Raw genomic sequence first — 27,280 nt, forward strand, 5'->3', positions numbered from 1 at the left:
GTATCGTCCCTTCTGATGTTGGGTAAGAAGACCTTCCATAAGGAGATTAAATATGATTGCTTCATCAAAAAATTCTGCCAACTCCTCTATAGAGTGGGAATATCACATAAACCGTTAACAGAACGCTATTTCCCTTCTTGGAGTGACTCATAGTTAATATTAATACTAGGTAACATTTGTTTAACATTTAATATGAACCAGGGACTTTTCCTACGGTAGAGAAAGCTGAAGTCGGGGAAGTAATTTACCCAAGTTTCATGGAGCTGTGTAATGGGGGAGCCAGGATGCACACATGGGGGGACCACCTCCTGGCTCTCAGCTTCTGGGAACTGGCCCTGGCTATTATTTAGTTTGCTAATAGCTTATGTTTCGGATGGTTTGTCTCTTCCAGTTGCTTATGCCAGGAGTCTATCCTGGTGTTCTGGAAGGAACTCTGAGCTTAATGGAAAATTAATTGTAATATATTAGTTGATATGAGAGATATAACTTATTGTAATAGCTTGACAAAGTGTGTTTAACTAAAGAGTGCCCTTTCTTTGTTCTTCTGAGTTACAGAGGAGATGGTAAAAAAGAAAAGCCCAAGAGATCATGTAGGGCGAAATTTAGAGAATAAATTAAAAAAGAAATTGTACTGTATCAAGTTCAGTAGTGTAACGTAGTTATACACGTGGCTGTTTAAAAGGCGCTCCTCCCTGTTACAAGCAGAAAGATAATGCTGTATGACTTTTTTTTTTTAAGTAGAGAAGGTGTCTTAACTTCTTCTCTTCTTAGGGCCCCTTTTGAAAGTCTGAGTGCCCTGTACTGGCTCTGGTTACTGCAAACAGGAGAAATGTTTTCAAAAGCCACAGAGACATATTTGAAAATTAGGTCCACTGTCTTAAGGGTCGTTGTTGGAAAATAGTGCAGATGCGCTTCAAAGCATGGGTGCTAGTATCTTCCACGCCCTTAGTGATCACCATGTGCTCTATTTAGATCATGGAGACATGATGGATGTTTTGGTTTTATTTGCCCCTCCCTGAAACATCACAGTACAGTAAGGAAGCTGTTGTTCAGGTATGACCACAAATGCCCTTAATAGAGTAACAGGCTGTACTAAGGGCCGTGGAGCAGGTCCAGATATCCCTCAGATATCCAGGGCAGTAGCTTTTCTGTAGGACAGGCGGTTGGTGTTAATTGCTGAGTAGACTCTTTAACCTTGAAGCAACTGGTGGTGGTTTTCTAAAAATCTTAACTTTGCCATGGTCTGTTCAGGTGATCATCTGTCCCTAGACAGACTCATACCCAAAACCTGGGTAGGAGGATAAGCGTGTGTCCTGTGTCTAAAGCGTCCTAGAGGAGGTCACAGGGTCACCCACTTTTACCCATCATCCGTATCATTATCTACCAAACTTATAAGAACCATTGTTTTCTTAGATAAAGTCCTTTAATGGGAAAACGGCTCAGAAAAAAATAACTACATAGTTGAAGAGAGTAATACTGAACTGTACCAAAGCGTGCAGTCCTGCGGGTGGAATTTCTAATTTTATTCATTTATTTATTTATGGCCACACCTTGTGGCATGCGGGATCTTAGTTCCCCAACCAGGGATCAAACCCATGCCCCCTGCAGTGGAAGCACAGAGTCTTTTTTTTTTTTTTTAATTTAAATATTTATTTATTTATTTGCCTCTGCCAGGTCTTAGTTGCGGCATCTTTAGTGGTGGCATGCAGGATCTAGTTCCCTGACTGGAGATCGAACCCTGTCCCCTGCGTTGGGAGTGCGGAGTCTTTAACCATTGGACCACCAGGAAAGTCCCATGGAATTTCTCATTTTAGAGCCACAGGGACTGTCTTTGGCCTGAGCTATAGTGCCCAGCCATCTAAGATGCTCCCTCAGACCAGCCTGTCTCAGACACCAGTCCTTTACATGTTTCTTCTTCTTTTTTTTTTTTTTTTGTGGTACGCGGGCCCCTCACTGTTGTGGCCTCTCCTGTTGCAGAGCACAGGCCCAGCGGCCATGGCTCACGGGCCCAGCCGCTCCGCGGCACGTGGGATCCTCCCGGACCGGGGCACGAACCCGCGCCCCCTATATCTGCAGGCGGGCTCCCAACCACTGCGCCACCAGGGAAGCCCCTTCAGTCTTCTTAAATTTTTGAAGAGAAGTCTACCCGGGCTACCCTCGGGAGCACTGCAGAAAGTGAAGGTGAATTGGGTCAGTGTCTCTTTGTGGGTGCAGTGACGTCCACTTGGGAACAGGACATTGAATTTGAGAACACACTCAACATGAGAGCCAGGGACGGGAGGGAGCTTTAGAGCATGTCGGAGGAGGTAAATGTGTAAAGTTTATGTATTTAGGCCTGGTGGAGGAATCCTCTATTATCCTGAGAAGAAAATCACCGCTCCCAAGACAGATTGCATTAAAATGTGAAAAAGCACATTATATAGATCACATAAAATAGCACCCATTTAAGAAAGCAGAATTGTATCCTTACGCTTGCGTGGAAGTTCTCATCATTCTTTCCATCTTCTGCCGTGGCTTTGCCTCTCATTAGTAATTTTGGGAGGCTGAGCAGTGAAGGGGGATTGAAGAACAGATTTCAGATGCCCCTGAAATTTCTCCCCACCCCTTGGCTGACCCACGTGAATCCCTCACCCAGTGTTTCTCTGACCAGTGGCTGTAGCTTGTTAATAATGAGTGAACATCACCCATAGGTCCTGAAATGAGCAAGTGTTAAATGTTATGTGATTATTAAGGGAAAAACAAGATAATCGAGTCAGTGGGTTTAATTAGATTGTGATTGCCCAATTGCTGCTTCATGATAATTATATTCATAACCCCGTTTCTAGACGTCAACTACAATTAACAAAATTGACCCCAGCACAGGTAAGTGTTAGCGATCTTCTCTGAAGCAGCTTCTGAACGGTGAATTTCCGATGTTCCCAGTACGTTCCTCCTGGTCCTTTGTCCCTTCTTGCCAACTTCCCATCATCTTTTTCCCCATTTTAGTAAAAAAGTTGGTGGCAACATCATCTTGTCTGTGACCACACACATATTATAATGGCTCGTATTGATGTCTACAGAAAAATAAATTTTCAAGTTTTTGAGTCAAATATATCTGAAAAACATTAATAAGTCAGCACATGGGAATCTTGAAGCATAAAAAATTGAAAATTGGCTAGATTTTTTCTCAGCCCATGATACCTGTTCAGTAGATTTAATGTGATTCATTTGAATAGATCTTTACTTTATAAGGCATAGTCTTAAAATGAAAAAGAGAGTCATCTGTGTTTAAGATGCTGCCTTATCAGCATGATCATTAAGGTCTGAGGAGTACAGAGCGAGGACTTTTAACTTTATAGGATCCCCCTTGTTGTCCAAATTCCTGACATTTGCCGCTAGTGTATTCCAAGAGAAAAAGAACATATCACTGCTGGGGGACATCCTTTACTGTTATCTCTTAAATGAAGTCAATGATTTCTAGGAAGTATAAACAACCTGTATCAGAAGTGGGTATGTCAGTGTGACACTGTGAATCACTGGGCCAGATTGTCACTTGGCAGCCTTCCCTTTCTGACATGCAGTTATATGGGAAAGTAACGCAATTAAAATCTGCACACCATGGCGGAACTTCATTGCATTGAACTGTTTGAACAATTAGGAACTCGGCTGCCATGTCTATGGGTATATGGGTATATGGGGGTATGTGTATGTATTTATGTAGAAGTATGTAAATATATTTTACATAGCTAGATAGGCAGACAGACAGGATATTCTTGCTGGGGAGAAGGCATTTACTTTTCCTGAAGAATCAGGAATGCAAATTTCTCAGAATTTCTGTGTGAGCATGCAGTTCTTTGTGCTTGGGTCTTTAAGGAAATGGTGTGTAGTGGGTGGAGCACTCTTTGGGTGTTGCGCAAGCACCGCATGAAATTTTTCTCTGTTCCTTCCTAGCTGTGTGACCTTGAATAAGTCACTTAACCTCTCTGTTCCCTTGATTTCCTACCCAATAAAATGGAGATAATAATATGAATCTGTAGAACTGACATAAAGGCTAAAAAGTATTATGTGTAGGGCTTCCCTGGTGGCGCAGTGGTTGAGAGTCTGACTGCCGATGCAGGGGACACGGGTTCGTGCCCCGGTCTGGGAAGATCCCACATGCTGCAGAGCGGCTGCGCCTGTGAACCATGGCTGCTGAGCCTGCGCGTCCGGAGCCTGTGCTCCGCAACGGGAGAGGCCCCAACAGTGAGAGGCCCGCGTACCGCAAAAAAAAAAAAAAAAAAAAAAAAAGGTATTATGTGTATAGGGGTTCTGGTTCATAATGGGCACTGGAAAAATGATAGTGTCTTTCTTCCTCAGGGATAGAGAAACTGAGGTAGAGGTCTGCTCTGAGGGCTTTACCAGGTGTGAATTGTCTTGTCCTTCATCTTAGACTCTGTGTTTGGATTAGTTTTGTGCCATGTCTGTCTTATGTGATGAGTAGTCCTCGTTGCTGTTGTCCATTCACAGGTAGACTTTTCCAGATTGTGAGCCTCTGGTCTGGCTGGCTATGGACTCCGCAGCACTCTACATCTGCATGTGCGTTCAGTAGGGATTTGTAAACCACCCAAGAATGATGCCATGTCCTCTTGGAGAAGTGCACTTACTATCCCACCTTGCAGAAATATTCGCTGCAGTGGTGTGGGAACAATTTTTAATCAGTGAGAACTTCTTCAAGCATTTTTGAAGAACGATGTCATTTTTGTTCCTCTTGTTTGGCATCATTCTGGCAAAAATGCTTTGTCTAAGAACACTGTATTTGTTCAGTGAAAATACTGGCCTGTGCTGTTCCACATAAATGTTGGTTGCCTCTTTATGACTTCACTACGATAGGTAGCTCTGAGCCAGCTTGAGGGCTGTCCTGTGTCCTTGCTTTGAATTGCTTTGGTCTTCTCTGTGCAAATGTTTATTTTAATAGTACATGTCCACTTGGTCTTACTAATGTACTGTAATATCAGATGCTTAGAGATCTCAGGGGTAAGGAGGCTAATTTTAGAGTGCCTTCAGGGTAGGTGATATTTCAGAATGTGGACGGGTGTTGATAGGGCCTAACAGGACTTAACTAGCCTGGTCTGTGCCGAGTCAGAAGAACATTCATTGGTGCCTCCTGACAGCGTGCTGGTGATGGTGGTGGCAGAGATGGAGAACATGTAAGTGGTTCTTGGGTAGCACAGCAGTGATTTTTTTCACCTTTCAAAGCAGATTCCCCATGACGCCTTATTTATTTATTTATTTTTACATTTTGAACATTTCCAGAGAGACAAGGGTGGCGGTGGAATTTTTTTTTAATTCTTAAAAAAATGTATAGTCGCCACTTAAAATTGTGTGCAGCGATACTTGAGGAGGAGAGGAAAAAGTAACCAGGTATTTATTTACTGTGTTCCGCTCTCTAGGATGCTCTCAAATGAGAGACTTTTTTAAAAAAATAAATTTATTTATTTTATTTATTTATTTTTCGCTGCATCGGGTCTTCGTTGCTGGGGAGAGCTTTCTCTAGTTGCGGCGAGCGGGAGCTACTCTTCGTTGCGGTGCGCGGGCTTCTCGTTGCGGTGGCTTCTGTTGTTGCAGAACATGGGCTCAGTAGTTGTGGCTCGTCTTCAGTAGTAGTGGCTCGCGGGCTTCAGTAGTAGTGGCTCGTGGGCTCTAGAGCCCAGGCTCAGTAGTTGTGGCACACGGGCTCAGTAGTTGTGGCTCATGGGCTCTAGAGTGCAGGCTCAGTAGTTGTGGCACACGGGCTTAGTTGCTCCATGGCATGTGGGATCTTCCCGGACCAGGGCTCGAACCCATGTCCCCTGCATTGGCAGGCAGATTCTCAACCACTGCGCCACCATGGAAGCCCCTCAAATGAGAGAGTTTTGGTGTCAAAGGGTGGACGCCAAAATGAAAGAAATGGAGGCTTAAGCTGTGGGTGTGGTCTTGGTTATAATAATGTGGAATGCCCTCAGTAAAATAAAAAGTGTGGGAAAAGAGGAGGGGCTGAAACTAGAACTTCCTGGCTGCCAGAAAAGCTCTGGGAGTGGAAAGATTTTTCCATTTTCCTTGAGACCTCAGGGGGTGTTAGATTTGGGGATGCCACCTTCACCTGTGTTCAGTTCTTTCCAAGTTGCAGAATCCTTACTTATCTGTGACAACCAGGTTGTAGTAAAGTGATTGGCTTCACTTGGGGTCAAGTTCCTAATTTGCTCCTGACCTCCAGTTTATCTTTAGAGTGAAATCCCCTCTCTGGTGAAGGCTCAGAGGCATAATGTATGTAAAACACCCAGCACCCTGCCAGGTACTAGATGAATGGCCGCCTCTGCAGTTCATCTGCAATGATCAGTTACTGGCCATCCACTGCCTCTTGTGCAGGTGGCTTGCTCCTTGACATTTAGCCGCCGCCTGGCTTTGCGCTCCTAGTTAGTAGCTGTGGGATGACGATAGAGTTGGAAAGAATTTAGTGTCTTCACTCTCATAAAACGTGCTTTATAGATGCTGTTATATTTAAGAAATGTGTGCCCATTCATCTCCATTCATCAAACATTTATTGAGGGCCCTCTGAGCCCCTGGCACGCCTGCAGTGTGTCTAGGTGGTCGAACCCAGGGGAGGTGGGATCGCTCTACCAGTTAGGTTCTTTGTTTTGGTAATTGGAGTGATTATGTTGGAGATGGCTGTCCTTAACCACATTTAAATGAGCCAGAGGGTGGTGAACCCTTGGCTGGAGGCAGTGGGCCACGGATTCCTATTTAGATGCGTGTATTTCTGTGTCTTCGTGTGTATATATTTACAGTATAACTTGCGAACCATGTAGTTAATGCCGCTGGGGTGCGGAATCTGGCAGATCATTTAAATATTTACTGTTGGTGTGAAGTCGAGTTTCCAGTTATTTTTAGGTCATTTTCATCTTAGCAACCCCGTTGGAGATGAACCAGACACACTGCTGTAAACTGTCCCCACATTTTGATAGAATTTAATAAAGTCAAGTTGAATGGTTTGGTCCCAAGAGGCAAACAGACCATCTGGTTAGCAGAAGGGTTAGGTTGAGTATTGCATGGCTGCTGAGAGGGCCACAAACCAGCCCCGACCGACACACTGGTAATATGTCCAGTTGCTGAATGCATTAAGCATTGAAATGGTGCTTTCAAGTCTGCCGAGCCAGCAGTTCTGTTACCACCGCTGTGACGCAGGAGATAATTCAGCTGGGCAAGCGGCAGCATGGGGGTGGATCCACAGTACAGGATGTGTAATGTCAACATGAAGGATTGGAGCTGGCAGAAGGAAGGGAAGCACTCATTTCATGCCAGTGCAGGAAGCCTACAGAGATGCTTCCCCCCCACCCCCACCCCCGCTTTGCATCTTGTCCTCTTCTGGAGCTTTCCCATGATGTGCTAAATGATTACCTTGTGCATGGTCCATGGCAAAACTTCGGCTGATTTTCTTTCTGCCTCTTTTGGAACCTGTCAGCATAAATGGAGTGAACCATATTTCCCACACATGTAGGGCGGGCAAAGGGAGGAGTTAGTGGCCCAGCCTGGGAGGAGGAGAAAGGGCTTCGTTAGGCTGGAGCATCTTTGCGCTTGAGATGGAATCCCATTGTACGTCCCTTTGTGTCCAGCTTTGAGACCGGCCATCCGTTCAAAGGCTGCAATCATCTCGGAACATTGTGCTGCAGCTGTAGTCAGGAGGAAGCTGCAGAATGGTTCCAGTGATTCTGCAGAAGCTCGGCAATTACATAATTGCTGTGTAACTGGAGAGAGCCATCAGGGTTGTCTAGTTCTTCTGGAAAGAAAGCTACAATTCGAAGGGGAGATTGTTTTCCCTCGTTAAACCTGAAAGCTGATGAGCGAGTAGGTCAAGCCACTAGGCTGGAATGGGGTCCTCTCGCGGGCCTGAGAGGGCACGAAATTCACAAGTACACTTGGCTGGACACTCAGTGGACTTCGCGGCTGTGTTAAAGGGGGAGAGAGAGAGAGAGGAAGTCACTGACTCTTGGAAAAGTGGATTCTCATATCAGCTGAACTTGTTTCTAGTATCTGGGACTCCGTTCTGTATGCATCTGAAGCATGGGGTATTCCAATCTTCCGTTCCTAGGAATGGGACCAGCGGAGTTGCACTTGATCACCAAGAGCCCTCTCAATTTCTGCTGCCTGCTCGGAAGGATCTCACAGCCTCTCCTGAATGAATACTCCCGGATGCAGATCAGCAGAAGCACCGTGAGGCCTGGCTCTCATCAGCTCTTCCTAAATGCTGCAACCCTGTGGTTGTCAGCCCCTGGTGCAGCGCCTCAGCAGCCCGGGGGCTGGAGCAGACTGGACAGTTTGTCTGGGAAGACCTCACAGCACAGGAATGAATTCCTTCTTTCAGCCACCTTACCACTTGTTTTCCCCAGTGGAGAAAATTTTGAGGTGGAGTCGGGTAGATGCAGGCACGAGGGTTGCATTAAACCAGTCGGAAGCCCAGGCTCCAGATTTCATCAGATACGGAGCAGTCACCTAAAATTAGCCACACCTCCTAACCCAAGGGAGGGCTTTATGTTTATTTATGTTAAGTAGCTCTAAATTTCACCAAGCCTGCCTTTCTGGGCTCAGTTTTGTGGGGCTGGTGAGTAGAAAGAGTGGTTGTCAGAGGCCCAGTTTTATTAATGGCAGAAGTTGGGCCTTTCATAACTGTGGTACTCATCTGCATTTTTCTGTGTAAATGTGTGGTCAGAACTTCTGTATACGGGAAAATTATATATGGTGTCTCCTTTGTGAATTAAAAAGGAGGAGCCAGCAGGCAATATTAGGACTTGGACTTCCAAAATGGATTAGGTCCACAGATTCCTAGACCTTGTAGACCTCTGCTTTACTCTGTACCCGCTGGGTTTAATGCTGAGGTTGACGGATGCAAAGAGTTCCTTTGAGAGGTTCGATTCCTCTGAAACGTTACTGGTGGGTTTTCAAGGAGCCAGCCTGTTGCAGCCCCGAGCTAGTATTTTGGAGTAGTCTGGAAGGGTATAGGATGACGCTTGGTGACCCTTGCCTGCGTCATTCCAGGCAGGCCTTGGCATGCTCCAGCAGATGAGTAAGGGCAAGGGCAATTGGCAGGAGGACCCGCTGAGTTCATCTTGCTTCGTATCTCAGGAACCGTCCTGACCTTTTTCCATCATCAGTGTTCGGGCACTTTGAGGGCCTCTCACCGCTGTGGCCTCTCCCGCCGCGGAGCACAGGCTCCGGACGCGCAGGCTCAGCGGCCACGGCTCACGGGCCCAGCCGCTCCGCGGCATGTGGGATCCTCCCGGACTGGGACACGAACCCGCGTCCCCTGCATCGACAGGCGGACTCTCAACCACTGCGCCACCAGGGAAGCCCTGGACCCTCTTTGAAGGGTCCTGGAGATTGTATTGGGGGCAGCGTGCTCTCATATCGGGAAGGAACACTTGACTCTAATGCAGAGACCGCATCGAAGGGAACCCTTTGCTATCAGGATTGGGAGGCCCGTGAAGACCTTGGCAGTGAGGGCCATGGTATGTAGTGGAAAGAACATAGACCTCAGAGCCAGAGAGTAGCTGTGTGACCTTGAGTGGATGATTTAATCTCTGATCCTCAATTTCCTGATCTGGAAAAAAAACTCCACTTTGTAAACTTCTTGTGGGGAATAAATAAGATCACAAATGTGAATCTCTGGTGCAGAGCCTGATATGCTGTGGGCGCATAAAAAATACGAATTCCCCTTTCTCCCATCCTTCAGTTTTTATAAAACAGTTATTACAGGCAGGGCACTGTTAAACAGTGACTATCTGATTAGGAGTCCGAATACACTTGAGTCCACTTGAAATCCCTGGGAGGGGGCTCCTTGAAGCATGTCCTGGTGGGACTGATAAACATTTAACTTCTTGGCTTTAGGGGCTGAGCAGTATCTTTTATTATATGGTGACTTTTAAGAGCCAGTGTGCTCCTCAATGAAACACGACCCCAAAATCTGGGAAAGGGGAAGAAAAGTACCTTAACCTCTGTATGCAGTATCTTGAGCATTCTGTAATGGATTATTTATTAAGTACCTTAGATGAGGTTCTGGTGTTTTTGTTTTGACTATGGTTATACAACGAACTCCCTGAAAACAGAAACCTGATGTTTCCCAAGAATAGCCCTGATGGGAGAGATTGGGGTGTCCAGAATGCAAAAGACTGCACAATATGGATGACTCTTACAGGCTTTTCTTTGACCTCTAGCCCAGCGTGCCATTCCTTAGGTTGGTGCTCAAGGAAGCCTTGTTGACTGTTTTCAGGGGAAAAGACCTTACTTAGTTAAAATTTAGCCAAATCAACTGGAAGGCCAACCACTGGTTTGGCTCATGTCAGTTACTGAATGGAACTAGCTGGAAGCTGTGGAAAGGCAGGTGTGGGGTTTCCCTTGTTCATCTCTGTATGTCAGTGTCTTGCTGAGTGCCTGGGGCAGATGTACATAATCAATAAGTATGGGTTGAGTTAGTTAATCAAGTCTAGCACTTTTTAAAAGGGCATGTTGCTCCTGAATATCTGTTCCCCAAACACACCTAGATTTCTGAAATCAAACATCTCTGAAATCAGACATTTCCGAAATCAAAAATCTCTTAGTTCCTTTTAAGCACTGGTGGCTACTGCAACCCTCCTAGACGTCTAATCCAGCATTCAACTTTAGTTAAGTGGAGATTTGGCACTGACATTTTCATTGAAAAATGAGAGTTAGTATTAATCAAAGGAAACTGCCCAACTCTACAATCTATATTCAATATGTTTTGGAAGTAAGAATGTCTAGATTGCAGTCTAGGTTGAAGAAGCCAAGGAGAGTTTGATTGTTGGTAGTTTCTGAAGAATACTAATTTGAGCACGACCGTTTACCGGTAGGATGACTCTTCAGGCCATTGTAAAGTTAGATTTTGTAGAGCTGAGTCTGAAACACTGGAGAGGGAACATTCAAACTCAGCAGTACTCAAGGATTCAAGGCCGGTGGTTCTGGAGGAAACTCATGCGTAGTTTTATATGACAAAAGAAGACACGTATTTTCCCAAGACTTTATTTGGCTTATCAAGTCTAAATGGATCATGGCGTGTATTTCATGGTGGTACGGAAGCTCAAGGAATACAGACAAGTTACAGAGAGAAAAGATGAGTATGTAGTGTTTCCCATCAGTTGAACAGAATTGGAAGAACGAAGCAGTGGAGCCAGGACACTAGTCATGCGCTTGGAAGATGGTCAAGCAGTTTCAGAAAACATGTTTCCTCACCTTTGCCTTTGGTTCTCGAACATCTCAGTGGAATGATTTAGACTGTTGAAAGTCTAGGGTGTGCAGAAGACCTTCTAGGTATGAGGTGACTGCAGCGTTAAAGAAACCCATGGATCCTGTTAGTTCCAACCTCACTGAAGGACATATTCTGAAGAGCCAGCTCATTAAGCGAGCTTTTGAAGGGTGTGCGCTGCAGAGCAGTTTCCTGTTATTTGGTTAATGGTTGACCTAGTTCTGTTGCCATATGCTTCCTGGAACGCATTCTAATATAAAGTATGTGTTAAAGCGAGACTAGGAGAATAGCAGGAAAGTCAAAGCCTTTCTGAAGCCGGGACCATGTGAACGTTAGCCTAGTGAGGGCAGAAGAGCGTTATGGACAGAAGATGAAAAGACTTTTCTCTTCATGGTCCTGTTTACTCATTCCAATTTTAATCTTCACATTGCATCCCAGACGATTCTCAGGAGTTGCATTTTCCCAGGGTACCTTGTACAGAAGGCCTGCATCTGTGTCCTTAGTTATTTCTTGTGTGGGCTAAGCTAAGCTTGACGTTGAAGTACCCTGAGTAAAGTTACTACTTCAAGGAAAGATGCTATTCGATGTGGCCGAGAACAGGTGATTTTGTTTTTGTATTATTATTTTTGTATTGCCAACAAGGGATTAGTCAATCTTTCGGTCTGAAATCTGGATGGAATCCAGGGTCTAAGCTCCTTTGATATATTTATCATTTTACCTGGGATCAGCAGCCTTGGCTTGTTCATTTAGGTGGATAAGGGAGCCCACACAACCACGGGGGCTGCTGAGCAAACTTTGCACCAGACACGGTGTTTGTTTTAACAGCTTCAGAATGTGAAGAATCTGTGGGTCTCGTATGCTAATCGCTGGATATTTGGGTGGTGGTGGAGGAGGCTCTTCTGTTCTCTTCATTGCTCAGAAAGCAAATGTTTGAGGAACCACAAGTATGGGGAATCAGGTGCGATGGGGTGGACAGTTCCTTTCGAATTTGTTTTTTTTTTTAATCACCCTAACTGTGGTATAGGGTAGTGATTCCTCACCTGGGCGGACCTTCAGAATCACTCTGAGAACTTGGAAACAAAAAGAAGGTTATTAAAAACCGATTTTTAGCTTCTACTATGGGAGAGGGATTTAGCAGGTCTGGGGTGGGACCCTGTAATGTGTGTTCTTAGAAGTCAGGTTTAGGAACCACTGGTCTTGGAAATTCAGTATCATTAGGCTGGCAAGGGGGAAAGGAACAGCTGCTTGTGCTTTACTGTCTCACATGCAGGAAAGCAGGAAAAGGAAAAGAGGTGCTGTCAGAACTTGATATTTGTAGCTGCTAATAATCTGAGCTACGGAATAGGCTTTCGTCTTTTCTTCCCTAGGAATTCAGTACCTCCAGGGCACCTTAAGGGTACAGTACACCAAGTGATACAGGTTTGGGAAGTGTCATCTTAGTGGCAGGCTACTTACTGTGCTTCACCACCACCACCATCCCCCAGTGCCCCGTCCCCTCCCTCCCACCATGGAGGCCATGTTAGCAGAATATCTGTCATTCATCAATTCAATAGGATGCAGGGTTTTTTTTCATATTATACCTTTGGCAGAAACAAAGGGATGTGACATTGTGTTGATTTCTATCTACAAAGAGATTGCTACTGACCAACCCAATTAGCGTCTGGGTTTTTTTTTCTATTAACAATAAAGAGATGCACTTGTTGACCGAGGACTTGCCCCATATGGCCGCCTGCCTGTCCTGTTTTGAAGCTGTTCCTTCTGATGTTGGGCCACAGCTCACTGACCCATTTGTGAATCAGAATGACCTTGACTACAGGATCACCCTGATCTGGGGTCTAATAAGGTGCCTGATAAGTGATAGATCTTGAGTGCTCGGTTAGTGAACGAATGAATGAATGAACCAGCTAAGTAAACATTGCCCCCAAGAGATAAGATGTGGCTTGGAGGGAAGAAGATTCCGTTTCAAAGCGATGTTGTGTGGTCAGTGTAACCTTTTTAGGATATTTTCTGCATTAATCTCAGCAGAAAGGAAGATGACCCTGTTGCAAAATTTGATAGATCAGACACTTTGGCTTCCTGAGAAAAAGCAGGGCAATTATTATTTTTTTCTTTTTAAAAATTTTATTGAAATATAGTTGATTGACTATATTTGTTGTGTTAATTTCTGCTGTAGAGCAAAGCGACTCAGTTATACATATATATATTCTTTTTCATATTCTTTTCCATTATGGTTTATCACGGGATATTGAATATAGTTCCCTGTGCTCTACAGCAGGACCTCGTTGCTCAGGGAAATGCTTTCTTTTTTTACGTGTTGTTTGTCCCCAAAACAACAATCACCACTACTGCCACGAAAAACCCTCCACACATAAAAGAGTGGGTACAGAACAAATATTGTTAAGGATGTTTGATGTCCTTCCTCCATTCTTCCTGCAAACTTTAAAGGTCCCATAGGGAGTGAGAAGAATGTTGTTTTAGAAGCAGCAGAGAAGAAACAGTTGAATAGAAAGAAGAAAGTTGAGGAAATGTCTCTTCTTGACAGTCATTTGTTAGGAACCGAAAACAGTGGTCATGGCCTCAGAACTCATCATGTCCTTGGCATGCTTAGAAGCTCCAAGAATGGAAGAAAGTCTCTTCAAAGTTATTTTGAGGAGTTGGACACTACCTGCCAGGCTTCTACCGCTTACCCAAGTTAAGAGGTTGAAGTACCTCCAAGGCTTTAAGTAGCAGCGGAACATGTGATCTTGTTAACCCCGAGATGTTGCTGAGCAGTGACTCAGATCACTGTGGCAAGCGATCCTGGCCTGTTCCAGCTGCCCCAGCAGAAATCAGCATGAGGTCACCTTTTAGGCATATGGTACAGAGCTCATGCCCCCATCAGGACTTTAGATCCAGGACAACTTGAATCGGCTCTCCTGCACGTGGGACCGATGTTGAGGACCGCTTGGTGCTCTGGACCTATCTGATTCCTAACCATTTCCAGTTCTTTCCTCCATCCCGTACCCCCTCCCCTCACATACATCACCTGGAGAGAAGGGGAAGGTGCCAGAGAGAGTCATGAGTCCTCATAATGCTTTGCTCTTTGGATGTTTCCTCATCGAGATAGACGGAGGCTTGTGTTTTCCCCAGGAGAAGGTAAAGTATGCTCAAGGTCGCCTAACAAACATGTGATGCCTGTTTGGAATCAAATAACAGACTTGAACCGTTTGTCTCTTACTAAATGATAATCAAGAGGTGCCTCATACCCAAGAAGCTGGTGTGTTGGCTTTCGCAGGAGAGAAGGGAGCCGTGTCACGACTCGTGGAACATCTCTGATTTCGTACAAAAGACAGATGGGGGTGTGGGGTGGCAAGAAGGTGGCTCAAGTGGTTGCCTCCCTTGAAACTTTCTCTGCTTTTTCCTGACTCCACTATGTTTCTGTAAATCTGGGATTATTTTGAAGCTCGAAACGTCTTTCTGTTCAGCTGAGTGAATGTGTGCCTGTTTCGAAAGTTGATAATGACTCAAGGGTATCCAGCTCTCAGGATTCAAGCCACTGCATGTTGGCAATGATACTGGATCCCAGTTTTATAAATAAAATGCCGGGGTGCCGCCTGCAGGATCCAGACATAGTCTGTGAGCACATTCTAAATCTTGACCCATGGGTACACAGCTGGTGTCAACTACAAAAAACAGAAGGAGCCAGGGTCCAAAAGGGAAGGAGTTCCTATCTTCTGCAGTGAATGTCAAGTCACTGGTGATATTCAAAGAAATGACCTCTCAGGCTAGAAGGGACCTATGAAATCATCCTGGCTAACCCAACCCCTTCATTTTGCATCTCTGGAAAGGCTATGGTGATTTGTCCAAAGTCCACAATGTAAGAAGTTAGTTAAGAAGCCTGAGATGGAATTTCAGTTTCCTGTCTTGGCCATCTATGCTTATTCCACTACAACAGTGCTGGCAAATAGCTTCTAGTTCTTGTGTCAATTTTGATTGATTGGTGGAGACGGTCCGGAGCCCCGCTTGGAAGGGTCTGTGCCTTGTCTAGGCGTGTTGGGAAAGAGTGTGGAGATGAAGCGTCAAAGGAGAAGGCTGCGGGAGAGGGGAAATCCTTGGTTGGGAACTACTTCCCCATAGTTGCAATTATGTGTTTTAAAGTCACAGACTCCCTCCCTCCCAAACGCCTTGGTGTTCATGAGGTCTTCCTGTTTCCAAATGGTTTAAACCAAAGGAGAGGGTATTTAGTTGGGAGGAAACTCACTCATGGAGCAGCTTTTCCAAGTGACTTATCCAAGGTAACTAGGTTGTTAAGTAGCACTTTGAAGCAATGATAGGGTTTTCACTGTGGTTTTTATCAAGTAGCCTGAAGAGTTCTCCTTCTGCTTGGTTCATATAGTTTAACCCTGGTACTGGTGAGGGGTCACTCAGCTCCCTGTTTCACTGCCGCCTTCTTATTTGTTCTTACATGTTGTCCACAGTTGGCCTTTCATTGCCCACCTACTTGAAGGGACCTCCCAGAACATCTACATTAAATCCCTTCCCTCTGTAGACGGTTCAGAAAGGTTGTAAACTTGCCCAGGGTCATACAGCTAAGTTGGAGAATACAGCCAAGCTAGATCCCTATATCCTGACCATCACTGCTTCAAGATATTACCTTAGAGGTTTCCTACCTGTTACTTGTGATTTTCAAACTACAAGGAACCTTGGAGGCCATTTATTTAATCTCAGTTTTTGGAAATGAGAGTGAAATTGAAAACGAGATCAAGGACTTGCCCAAGGTAACTAAGTTGTTAAATAGCACAAAAACCCTCTAGATCTTGAGGAGCAAAGCCAAACCCATAGTGTAAATTTTTTTCTGTACCATCTCTCTTTTCTCTTTTTTAATGAGAAAAATGAACTGTTTATCACAAAATCCACAGGGGTCATGATTGCCTTGCCTCATCTTAGAATCTATAGATGTTATATAGTTAGAATGATGAAACCGTGATTCAAGAGGACTTTTGCGAGTTATTCTTACGTAGTTTACATAGTAAATTTAGAAGGAAAAACTTTGGTCGTAAATTTCCTTGTGATGTGACCCTCACGAGGTTTTAAATATAATTTTAGAACCCTTTCTGCTTCCAAAGATAAGCTGTCATAAGGACCCAGGGTGGGTATAAATGTGCCTGGCAATTTAAGGAGCGCTGTGAATTTGTGATTGTCAAACACAGCCCTTGGTTTTCCCGGCGTATGAACAAAGCGTGTGTGATAATACTTTGCCCTGAATCCGGTCAGTGTTTGGCGGGGAGGGAGCTCTGTTTCACATGCAGAGCGGTCTGTTAACATATAATTTGAGATGAATGCTGTTGATAACAACATAGCAAGGGCTCTGTGATTTCCCATGCAGGTGCATCCATTGGCCCCTCTTGGCTGGTCTGGAAAACAGAATTGAGGCTGTCCTGTATTTTAGCATTTCAGCAGCCAATAGCTCCTCTTAAGAAATGCCACAGACGTCTGTTCCCATGGGCCGCTCCACATCTATCCCTCTTGCCACCATGTTAGCCGGTGAGGAGGGAGAGCCATCTAGCTTTCTAAGAACTCTTGGTATTCAAAAGAGTGTTGACTCAACCTTAACAAGTAGGCAAGGCAGCCCACCTTGGTGCTTTCGCCCTTCGCTGGAACATTTCCTTTTGAAGCACCACTGCTTTTAGAATCATCAATAGAAAACGTTTCTTCTGCTTCTGGAACCACCATCTAACCTTGAGCCTTTGTTTTGGAAGATAATGGTCTAATTTCTGCACAAACCTGGGGAACACTCCACTCTTAATTTCTTTCCCTCCCAGTCAGTTGTTTCAGCAAAATGATCCCCTTTCACTTTAACAAAAAGATTCTCTTGGAGCTTAAAATATTCCGGATATGCTTTAACTTGCCTTGGGGTCATAGCACACGTCTTCCAGGACTGATAAGTCTTGTCAGTTGCCCCAGGGTGAGAACTTTAATAGGCAAATTGCACACACCTGGTTTTGCAAAATTTTGGCCTAATGGGGAACCTAGGTGGAAGTCAGTACTTCCACTCCTTAGTACACACCCTTCCTCTGCACCCCTTTTAAAACAGAGGCCTCAGAAATTGCAGCCTTGCTGCCATTTATCTTGTAAAACTTGCCTCTTTGCTCCCCTGTTGGGATCTTTAACGAGCTCAGGCCAGCTCAGGTTGTTGTTGCTGTTGCCGATCCTGCTTCTTCTGTCTTTTGAATTTGAAGGTCATGCCAGTGATGGATGTGGTGTGTGTATGGGGGGGAGTCTGGTTAAAAGGGAACAGGGCTGGCAAACTCTCTTTGTCAGATTATGCAGCCCTTGCTCTGCTCTTTGATTTGTGGCAGCTCTTGGTGTTTGCACAGCCTTTCCCGGCCCAGACTTCTCTTGGTTAGTTGAAGACAGACAGCCTGGTACCCCGATTTTAAAGGCTGGACACTGGATTGACCTGTCTTTCACCCTTATTCATTCATTTGGTCATTCGTTCAAACATTTATTGAGCGTTTGTGCTAAACTTTGGAGATTGACAGAAAGACCAGATCCTGTCTTCTAGAAGCGCATAATCTAGTGTTTCTATCTCCCATAGTTGGCAGGTGTAATGCACTGCCACACCTCCTAGGATGCACTGTAATGCGTATTCTTTGGCTTCTGTGTTCTAATTGCTGAAGATCAACTCCCCCAAGTAAAGCTGTCGGACGTCTTTCTTGTCATCCACTCTTTCAGACACGTTAGGGTACCCAGGTGATCAGGATGCAGGACCACTTCCTTAAGAAGCTGCAAGTGGTACTGATGTATAGGTATATTCAGACCAGTGAACGGGCATCACCCTTCCCTCGAATGCTTTATGCTCTAGACTAGATTCCACATTGATCATGTCCCTTCTGCCATCCTTCTAATATGCCTGCAGGATTCTTAGACCAGGCTTTTTCTGCAGTGTGCAACCTATATATACGTCATTGCTTGACATTCTACTAAAAGTTGATAAAATCTGGTGATGGCCTGTAGCTCTTTAGGCAATAAAAACTATGTATAAGGCTTCCCTGGCTCTGACTAGGCCGTGGCTGACCTTATTCTCCAAATCTGTTGTCAGTCTGTGTTCCACCATCATTTGCATGTATGTACCTCAGAAATTCCAGTCATCACCCCAGCAACGCCTGAAGTTCCTCTTTCAGGAACACTGGTGATCTTCCAGTCTCTTGGTTTGGAAGAGTCTCCCAAACATCTTTTGGAAAATTTGTTCATCTACTTCTAGAGTCCCTTTTCGAGCATATAAAAAGCTAGCACACTGCACAGGACATGAAACCTTTCAATCAGGTATCATATCTGTCTTCCACGGTTCTCTCTCTGTGTCCATAAACCATGGTTATACATTGTTTTCTTACGTGGTTAGGCTAAACACCGTTGGTGATGGGAAACAGTCGAGGCTTGTCGCCACTCACACGGCCACGCTTTGGCTTACCTTCATTGTACGGGTGAATGTCTTAGGTTGGCCCCGTGTGTCCAGGTCAGAGGGCATGTGCTTTGCTGTGGAATCCCAGAGGTCACTCCCTGCCTTTGTCCTCGACACCAAAGCTCATGTCACTTGCATCATGCTGTGACATGAAACAATATTGCATCGTAGGGAGTGCATAATGGGCTGTGTTGTCCAATTATCATGAGATTACCAAATACTTTTGCCTGGAAACTTGCCAGCAAGAGTGAACAAAGAGATGCCCCAAGCCACTTTTTCATCTTTATTCCTGAAGACTAAATGGCATTCCTAATACCCTCTGTACCTTTCTGGTTGAGTAAAAGGATAAGGCAGGCTTTTTTCTTTTTTTTGGACAAAGAATATGGCTGGTACAGGAAATCAAGATTTTTTTAAAGCTAATTTGATGAGAATTGGTAAAAAGTCAGAAGGTGGAACAGAGAATACACCGACTAGAAAAGGAGATGATGGATTTCTAGGAAATGAGAGGTTGATATATTTATAGTAATGAAGAAGAGTTCTTCCTGGAATAAAAGTACTGAAGAAGTAACAAAAAGAGGCAAAGAAAAAGCATTTTCCTAGCACACAAACTATGAAGCCCACGCTTTTTGTTACTGGAAATTCTGACATTTCTTGAATTCTCCCACTTTCTTGATTTTTAAAATCTAACAATTTCGTTCCAAAGTCATCTTTATCCATCTCTGTGCTTTCGCTCTCCCTGAGTTGTCTGTGTCCTCGGAAAGTTAAAAACAAGTGGTATCTTTTTTTTTCTCGTCTCTCCTGGCAGAGGCCTACAACGGGCTGCCTTTCCCCTTCTCGGTGGAAAGAATGGAAACAGAGTACGCGGCCAGCGGAGCTCCATACGGATTGACATTCCTTGCTTCTGCTTTTGAAGTTAAGATGGTCACGAGAGAGAAAAATATTTTCGGTTCCAAGCCTAAGAAAAGGACATTCCTTTCCGTCTTGGCACTCTGTTTTTCATGGTGTTGATTTCTCTCCGAATCATCTTCAGTCCCATTAATAAATCACATCTGAAGATGAAATCACTTGTGTAAGTTCTTTTCCTCGCCACACCCTTGATTATAGAGAAGGTGACGTTTTCTTAGATTTATCTATAGTAGCTTTAGGATATATTTTCCTGGCATTTTTTTTTTTTTTTTTTTTGCCCTGGATGAGTTCCCATTGTTGATCAAGCACATTCAAGAGAGTTTTCCAGAGCCCTGAGAGACCCATCCATGCATTCTGTTCTGTTAAACAAGGGGAAAAAATTTTGTTTGCACCTTGCTGTAGAGAAGGAAATCTCAGAGGAATCGTTTTCCTTTCAGGAAGATTGGGGTTTGTAGGTTGAATTCCACATTATACAAATTCCCTGAAGACAAAGAAGCTATGCGATCAACAATCTTTCTTCAAAATACATTTCTCTGTTGAAAGAGGAGGGGATTCCATTTGAGGCTGTTGATTAAGACATGAAGATGAGGTCTGAAATTGGTGGTGGCTCAAGGTCGCTGGTAGAACGAATGGACCGTTTGAAAATTATTAGCAGCTGGTTTAATAGAGTTGTAACAACTACAGCTGTGTGAGAAAATCCACACACAAGGTATTTGGAATGTCCCCTTTGAGGTCCTTTCCTATTGTTCTAGAATAATCCTGGCATCCATTTAACAAAAGCACAACTTGGACAGAAGATTATGTAGCTTTATGCATGAGCGTGTAATACAGGCTTTATTTGCTTTAGGTTTTGGATCATCTTTGTATTTTTATTTTTTTTTAAATGCTGGCATCGTGACGCCTCTCACACAACCTGCACATCCCCATGTCCCACCTGCTAAACCATGACTTCAGAGGCTCACGATGTTTGAGAATTTTAATGGCTTGTCAATGGAGTTCTCTTTCTTTTCACCTAACATTTTTTATTAAAAATTTTTAATCATATCAAAGGATTTATGGGGTTTAATTTGCCAAACTCCAAGGCAGTGAAGAAGACAAAAGAAGAGATGTACTTTCTACAACAACCCTTTTCTTAAAACACAATGTTGGTTTCTGGATTTATGCAACCTAATAGAGGAATAATTTGCTTAGATCTTGGCCTTCCTTCATAGCTGGAGGCAGGCGCACGCGCACACACACGTACGAATGTGTGTGTGCGTATGTAAAAAAAATTATTATTTTTTTTTGCAGTATGCGGGCCTCTCACCACTGTGGCCTCTCCCGCTGCGGAGCACAGACTCCGGATGCTCAGGCCCAGCGGCCATGGCCCACTGGCCCAGCCGCTCCACAGCATGTGGGATCCTCCCGGACCGGGGCACGACCCCACGTCCCCTGCATCGGCAGGCAGACTCAACCACTGTGCCACCAGGGAAGCCCATATATAAAAATCTGGTCTGCAAAGAAATATGCCTGTTTTCTCCGTGTATCATCTGTACCTTGCTAACCCAGAAACTTGACAGGGAAGAGAAATGCAGAGAGCATTCCACCCGTTCATGAATTCCACAGCCATGAGTCACCCTGGCCCCAGGCTTCTCGCCTCTTTGCCTCATCCTATCCCTGCTCTCAAAGTCAGAGGTCTGGATCTCCAGTTCCTAACTCTGGAACTGGGCAGAAAGGTAGGAGATGACACAACGAACATAAAGCAAGAGATCTATTCCTTATCTCAGGGCAAATTTCCAAAATACGCTACCAACGCACAAGAGTATGGAAGTCAGGCTTAGATAAATCCCTGCCTTACGTTGATTTGCAAAACTCTTTGTAAACGAGACCTAGGGCTTTCAGTACACATTATGTAAATTTGTTCTCCACCACAACTCCCTGAAGCAGATGTGCTGTCTCTGATCCACAAAGGTCAAGTGACTTCCCCAAAGTCACAGCTGGTTGAAAGCCAGGACAAAGTCCCAAACCTTGTCTTCTGACCGGTCCTTTCCAGGACACCATGGATGACTCACCCATGAATGACAAATGCTTTGTTGGCTTTTAAAGGAAGTTGGGGATATTCAGGAGACATTCTCTAACCTTGTGAGGATGTCTCATTGTGGAAGGAAGTCACCATGTTCTTCATAGAATAGTCCTTCTCGGAGCCAGTGGCCCAGATGGCCTGCTATGGCTTATGTAGGATGGATTTTAGTGATGATTAAAGACATGGTAAGATAGCAGATGCCCATTGAAATAGTAAACGGTCCTGTCAGAAGAGTTTGCCTTTGCCTTTGCTTCACTCAGAAGAGATGTATCCCAACTCATTCCCAAACTAATGTGTTTCATTAGGCGCTGATGGAGAAGGGGAAGGGATGTGTAAATGGTACTCAGGGCAGGCACTATATTTTCTAAGGGCCAGATGACATACTCTGTTTGTTTTCTAATCTTTACCATTATTGTTCAGTGGATCCAATTTTGTTGCTGTTCTTATTTAGCAGATGAGAAAACAGAGGCCCAGACAGGTTAAGTAACTGGCAGGTGGTCACATCCGTGTTAGGTGTCAATGCAGCGATGTGAACTCAGGTCAGCTGTGCTCTTTCCATTGTGCAATGCTGCCTACAGACCTCTCTGAGATTGTTGAGAAACGTGATACTGGTGTTTCTGGAAGACAGAGAAGTCCATGAAAATAATGGCTGAGAATTATTGGTGATCGACAGCGTGCCCAAATAATTTTTATGTATTATCTCATTTAATCCTTACTATAATCCTATGAAATAGGCGAGGAAATAGAGGCATAGAAAGGTTATACAATTTACTAAGACCAGGCAATTAGTAAGTGGATACAAACTCAGGCAAGTGGGCTCTGAGCCCATGCTCTTAACTACCATTCTGGGTGCTGCTAGGCAGGCTAATTGCCAGGTTCAAAATAGCCCTCGTTGGCCGAAGGTGGTTTTTCAGCTGATCAGCTCTGGGGCTGGTGCATTAGAAAGCCAACTTGACAATGTAGGTAGAGAGATTGTGCTTTAAGAGACCTTTGCATCTCTATTCGTATAGAAGATATCAAGATATTATTTCAATAATCCATGAAACTTAATGTGACAGACTCTCCTTGAGTGGGAGAGATCCCTAACTGGTCAGTCTTAAGGAAAGTGTAAAGACATTGCAGGGCTGTAAGCCAGGGAACTGATGTGATTAGATTAGCATTTAAAAATCTCTCACTCCAGATGTTCAGCTGCAGTAGAGACTACCTCAAGGTAAATTCCAGTGAAAACTCAATTGAATAAGTACTTTGTGTTCAGAGGGATCCTTGAAGGTTGTCTAAGTTTACATTGTCCAATACAGTAGCCCTGAGCCATTTTGAGCATTTGAAATGTGCCTGGTCCGAATGGAGATGTCGCTGCAAGTCTCAGACTGAATTTTGAGACTCAGGAGAAGAAGAATGTAAAATATCTCATGAATGTGTTTCTGTATTTGTTATATGTTGAAATAATACTTCTGGCTATATTAGGCTAAATAGGCTATATTATTGAAATTAATTACACCTGTTTCTGGCTGCTAAAAAATTTAAAATTACTACATCCATGGCTTGCATTATATTTCTTTCTGATAGTACAGGTCTAGGTAATTTCCTTGCTATCTCGTTACATAGAAAATACGTAAGAATACCATTATCATAGGTTGATGGTGTATCTCTGAGAACCATCCGGTTAAGTATTCCAACCTAAAGACTGTTGCTTCTTGGGTGATATTCTACGCCTTCACTGGCACTGTTCTTTTTAAAAATGCAGTTAAAAGTATAATTTCTCATTGATCACTGAAGAACTAACTGTTCTTGACATATGTTTAAAAAAATGAGCTTGGGGCTTCCCTGGTGGTGCAGTGGTTGAGAGTCTGCCTGCCGATGCAGGGGACATGGGTTCGTGCCCCGGTCCGGGAAGATCCCACGTGCCGCGGAGCGGCTGGGCTCGTGAGCCATGGCCGCTGAGCCTGCAGGTCCGGAGCCTGTGCTCTGCAACGGGAGAGGCCACAACAGTGAAAGGCCCGCGTACCGCAAAAAAAAAAAAAAAAAATGGAGCTTGGACCACATCTCATCAGTTACTCTAAATGGGTCAGAAAGTGGTGGTGACCTGGTGATTAGATCAATCCACAGAGCATTGGCTTTTGTCATTTCTCCCTTCTCCGTACTGTGTAGGCTTGACCACCTTCTCCTCACCTCCAGTACATGTTCCTGGTCCAGACCTACTTTGTCTCATCCCTGGACCATCTCAGCAGCTGCTTGAGCAGCTTGTATCTGCCCCACCCCCTTCCTCCCCTCCTCCCACCCCCAGAAGTCCTTCATAGTGCTGCCAGAATAATCTTGAGAGGACACAGCTTTCATTATATCACATTCCCCTGATTAAGGATGATAAGAGTTCCCTGTTGCTCTCCCAGTGAAGGGAGGGAGGGAGGGAGGGAGGGAGGAAGGCATCTGACATTTGAGGCTCCATCGATGTTATCTTATTTCATCCCTATGAGATGGATATTTTTAGTCCCATTATACAGGTGAGGAAGCAGTTCTGTATCTTGCCTGAGGTTAGGTGGTAGGCAATAAAGCTAGATCCTAACTGCTAGGGTGAGATCCTATTATCTTTCTTTGCTCAAACCTAGGCTAGTTCCACTGACCCAGCTGGCTGCCTAGCTTTCAAGAACATTCATTATCAGACCCACAGACCCACCATGTCCTTTGCTTTCCCAGCTGTTCTCATCATCTTTGTACTTGGAAACTGTACCGTAACAATCCACGCTTCATTATAAAGTGTTTATAATTCTTCAGTCTCTAATTTTTTTTTCTGTTAGTCTTGTCCCAGCTATGTTTTAACTTCCACGAGAAAGAGCATGCCTTATACCTGCCTTTTGTCCGCCCCTGTGTTTCTTTCCGTTTTATTTTTATTTTTTTTTTGACCAGGTCTAGAACCACACCAGCTACCTAGTAGGCACTCAGGTGTTCAATAAATGGATGGTGTTGGCACATGGTAGCTGGTCAATAAATATGTGTGTTGGACTCAGTTGAAAATGATTTTTCTTTTAAATGAGGGCAGAGAGCTCCAGGTCAGTGACTCCCTTTTCACTCGTCTAGATATGTGATGTAATGGCCTTTGCAATGACAGGATACTTCTAAGCCAGACTTTACCTCATTAAGTCTCAGATTTCCCACCTTATCTCAGCTGTGGGATGAGGTGGTCATGACTGGTGTCCCATGTATCTCCAGGGGCGTAATGGATTATGTTGCTTCTAATATTTCCTGGAGGGACATTTAAGATGTACCTCTTTTGAGGTATAAGATAAATGGTGCAGTCCCTGGAGGACAGTCTTTGTCTTCCTTGGGCTTCATGAACATTAAATGGAATGGTCAGTCAATGGGGTCCACTGATGGATTGATTAAAGTTTGTGTTCAAATGTGTGTTCCAGCTGAACCTTGCTTTCTCAAATTGTATGGGACACAACTGCTCCTGTCTGAAGTTCGTGGAGAAAACTAGCAAAGCGTTGACACCTGGTGCATTTGCTAATAGGCAGTTCGTGTTCTGTGGTCAGTCTTGGCTGTGCCGCTTTTGTTAGCGTGCCCACATTATTATGTGGACACATATTAAGTATTTACACACCAAAGTGATCACGCACCCACACGTTCCCTAAAATGTGGGCTGACTTGTTGGACCTGGGGATTTTTTTTTAAGGGAGACTGTTTAGCTTGTTTACTTATTTCTCTGAAAACACTCAAACGTTTAAAAATCATTTCCAGCTCGTAAAACCAACATACTAATAACAAATATACAGACATTATAGAAGTTGGAATTCAGGGAAAGTGAAAGTTCTTTTAACTCCACCCCCAGAGAAAACTTCACCGTGGAGGGTTTGGGGAATATATTTTCTTATTGTTTTCCTATATTTGTATAATATTATTATTATTATGACCATTATTATTTAACTAGCAACAGACCATGAATTCTGTTGTGCAGCCTTTTTTTTTTTTAACATCTTTATTGGAGTATAATTGCTTTACATGTGCAGCTCCCTTTTCACTTATTTATGCCTGTTAAGGAACACTTCCCCCAAGAATTCCTTAAGGAGAAGCACAGGTTTTGTGATGCAGGCGAAGGAGCTGAATGCCTGGGGTTCTTAGCTTTGGAGACAAGAGAGCTTTGCCTATGCTGTGCTCAACCTTGGCCATCAATGACCTCATTTCTCTTTAATATGTGGGTCTTCAAGGACTTATATTTTTTGAGTAATTCCATAGAAATAAACTTTTTGGAGACCAGTTCTTTTCAATCCCGACATTTCTCATCCCTCCAATACACCAGCCTCCTGGAATACAGCAATGTTTTATGAGTGAAAATGGTATTTTGTAAGGACACTCTTCTTTGTCTGAAATTTCATTGCCAGAGGCAGGGACAGTATAAGGCGCATAGTAACGTGCACAAGGATGTGAGAGAGGGAGGATGCAGGTAGAAACATATCATTAAGTTCCAAAATCTCCAAATCAACCAGAAAGTCTTAAGACAAGGGCAGCATTGAGATTAGGAAGGAGATGATTTAAGCTTGAGAATACAGAGGGAAATAGGCCAGCAGAAGGGTCCTGCTGATCTACCTTAGAGTAGCCTCCAGCCACAAGCCAGGCCCCTAACTCATGGCCATGGGGTACTGAAGCTAAAGCGTTTCTCTAATTCTTTTTTTTTTTTTTTTTTTTTTTTTTTTTTTGCGGTACGCGGGCCTCTCACTGTTGTGGCCTCTCCCGTTGCGGAGCCCAGGCTCCGGACGCGCAGGCTCAGCGGCCATGGCTCACGGGCCCAGCCGCTCCGCGGCATGTGGGATCTTCCCGGACCTGGGCACGAACCCGTGTCCCCTGCTTCGGCAGGCGGACTCTCAACCACTGCGCCACCAGGGAAGCGCGCGTTTCTCTAATTCTGATCCTTAGCTCCTACATCAACATTCCCCCCCACCGCTGCCGGGCACACAGATACATATATGCACAAACATGCAGCCCATTGGCTCAGCCTGATTCCTTATTTCCTAGCTACCGAGACCCACTTTCCCCTACATATGTACATTTCTCAAAAAGGATGCATGTTACAATCAAAGTTTACATTGTGTGCTTGGGGTTTTTTTACCTTGAAAATCTATTAAAGTATGTCATAACAAATTTGTTTTCAGCGGGAGGAAGAAGAATATGTAGGTTCCAGACACTGGCTGGGGCTGAGGTCGAACCAAACACAGACCCTGGTGCCGGGGAACTCACACTGCAGTGTGAGGAGACAGGCAATTAGGCAGACAGTGCTGTGTGGAAAATGCTTGGGAGCTTGAGGAGCACCTAGGAAGGGTCTCAACCCAGCCCTGGAGTGCCGGACAGGGTTTTCTGGAGAAAGTGGTTCTCAGCTGCGGGTGATTCTGCCCCCAGTGTCTCCAGTGAGAGCGGCGGAAACACTTTGGTGGTTGCTACAGGGGATGATGAGGGAGGGAGATGCTACTGGATTCTGTTGGGCACAGGCCGGGCGTGCTGCCAAGCATCCTACAGGGCCCGGGACAGCCCTCCCACAACAAACATCTGGCCCCGATGTCAGTGGTGCTGAGGTTGAGAAACCCTGGTGTAAAGTCAGAGTGAAGGATGAATGCAGATTGGTGGTTCTGGTGGAGAG

At 44.5% G+C, this 27,280-nt stretch overlaps 1 protein-coding gene across 9 annotated transcripts in view; it reads left to right on the forward strand.

Moving 5' to 3' along the window:
- Positions 1 to 27,280, forward strand: part of ZNF462 (zinc finger protein 462) — a 145,286-nt gene that overhangs the window by 12,959 nt on the left and 105,047 nt on the right. The window lies entirely within an intron of this gene.

Source organism: Stenella coeruleoalba, assembly GCF_951394435.1.
Source record: "Stenella coeruleoalba genome assembly, chromosome: 7".
Classification (NCBI taxonomy): domain Eukaryota; kingdom Metazoa; phylum Chordata; class Mammalia; order Artiodactyla; family Delphinidae; genus Stenella; species Stenella coeruleoalba.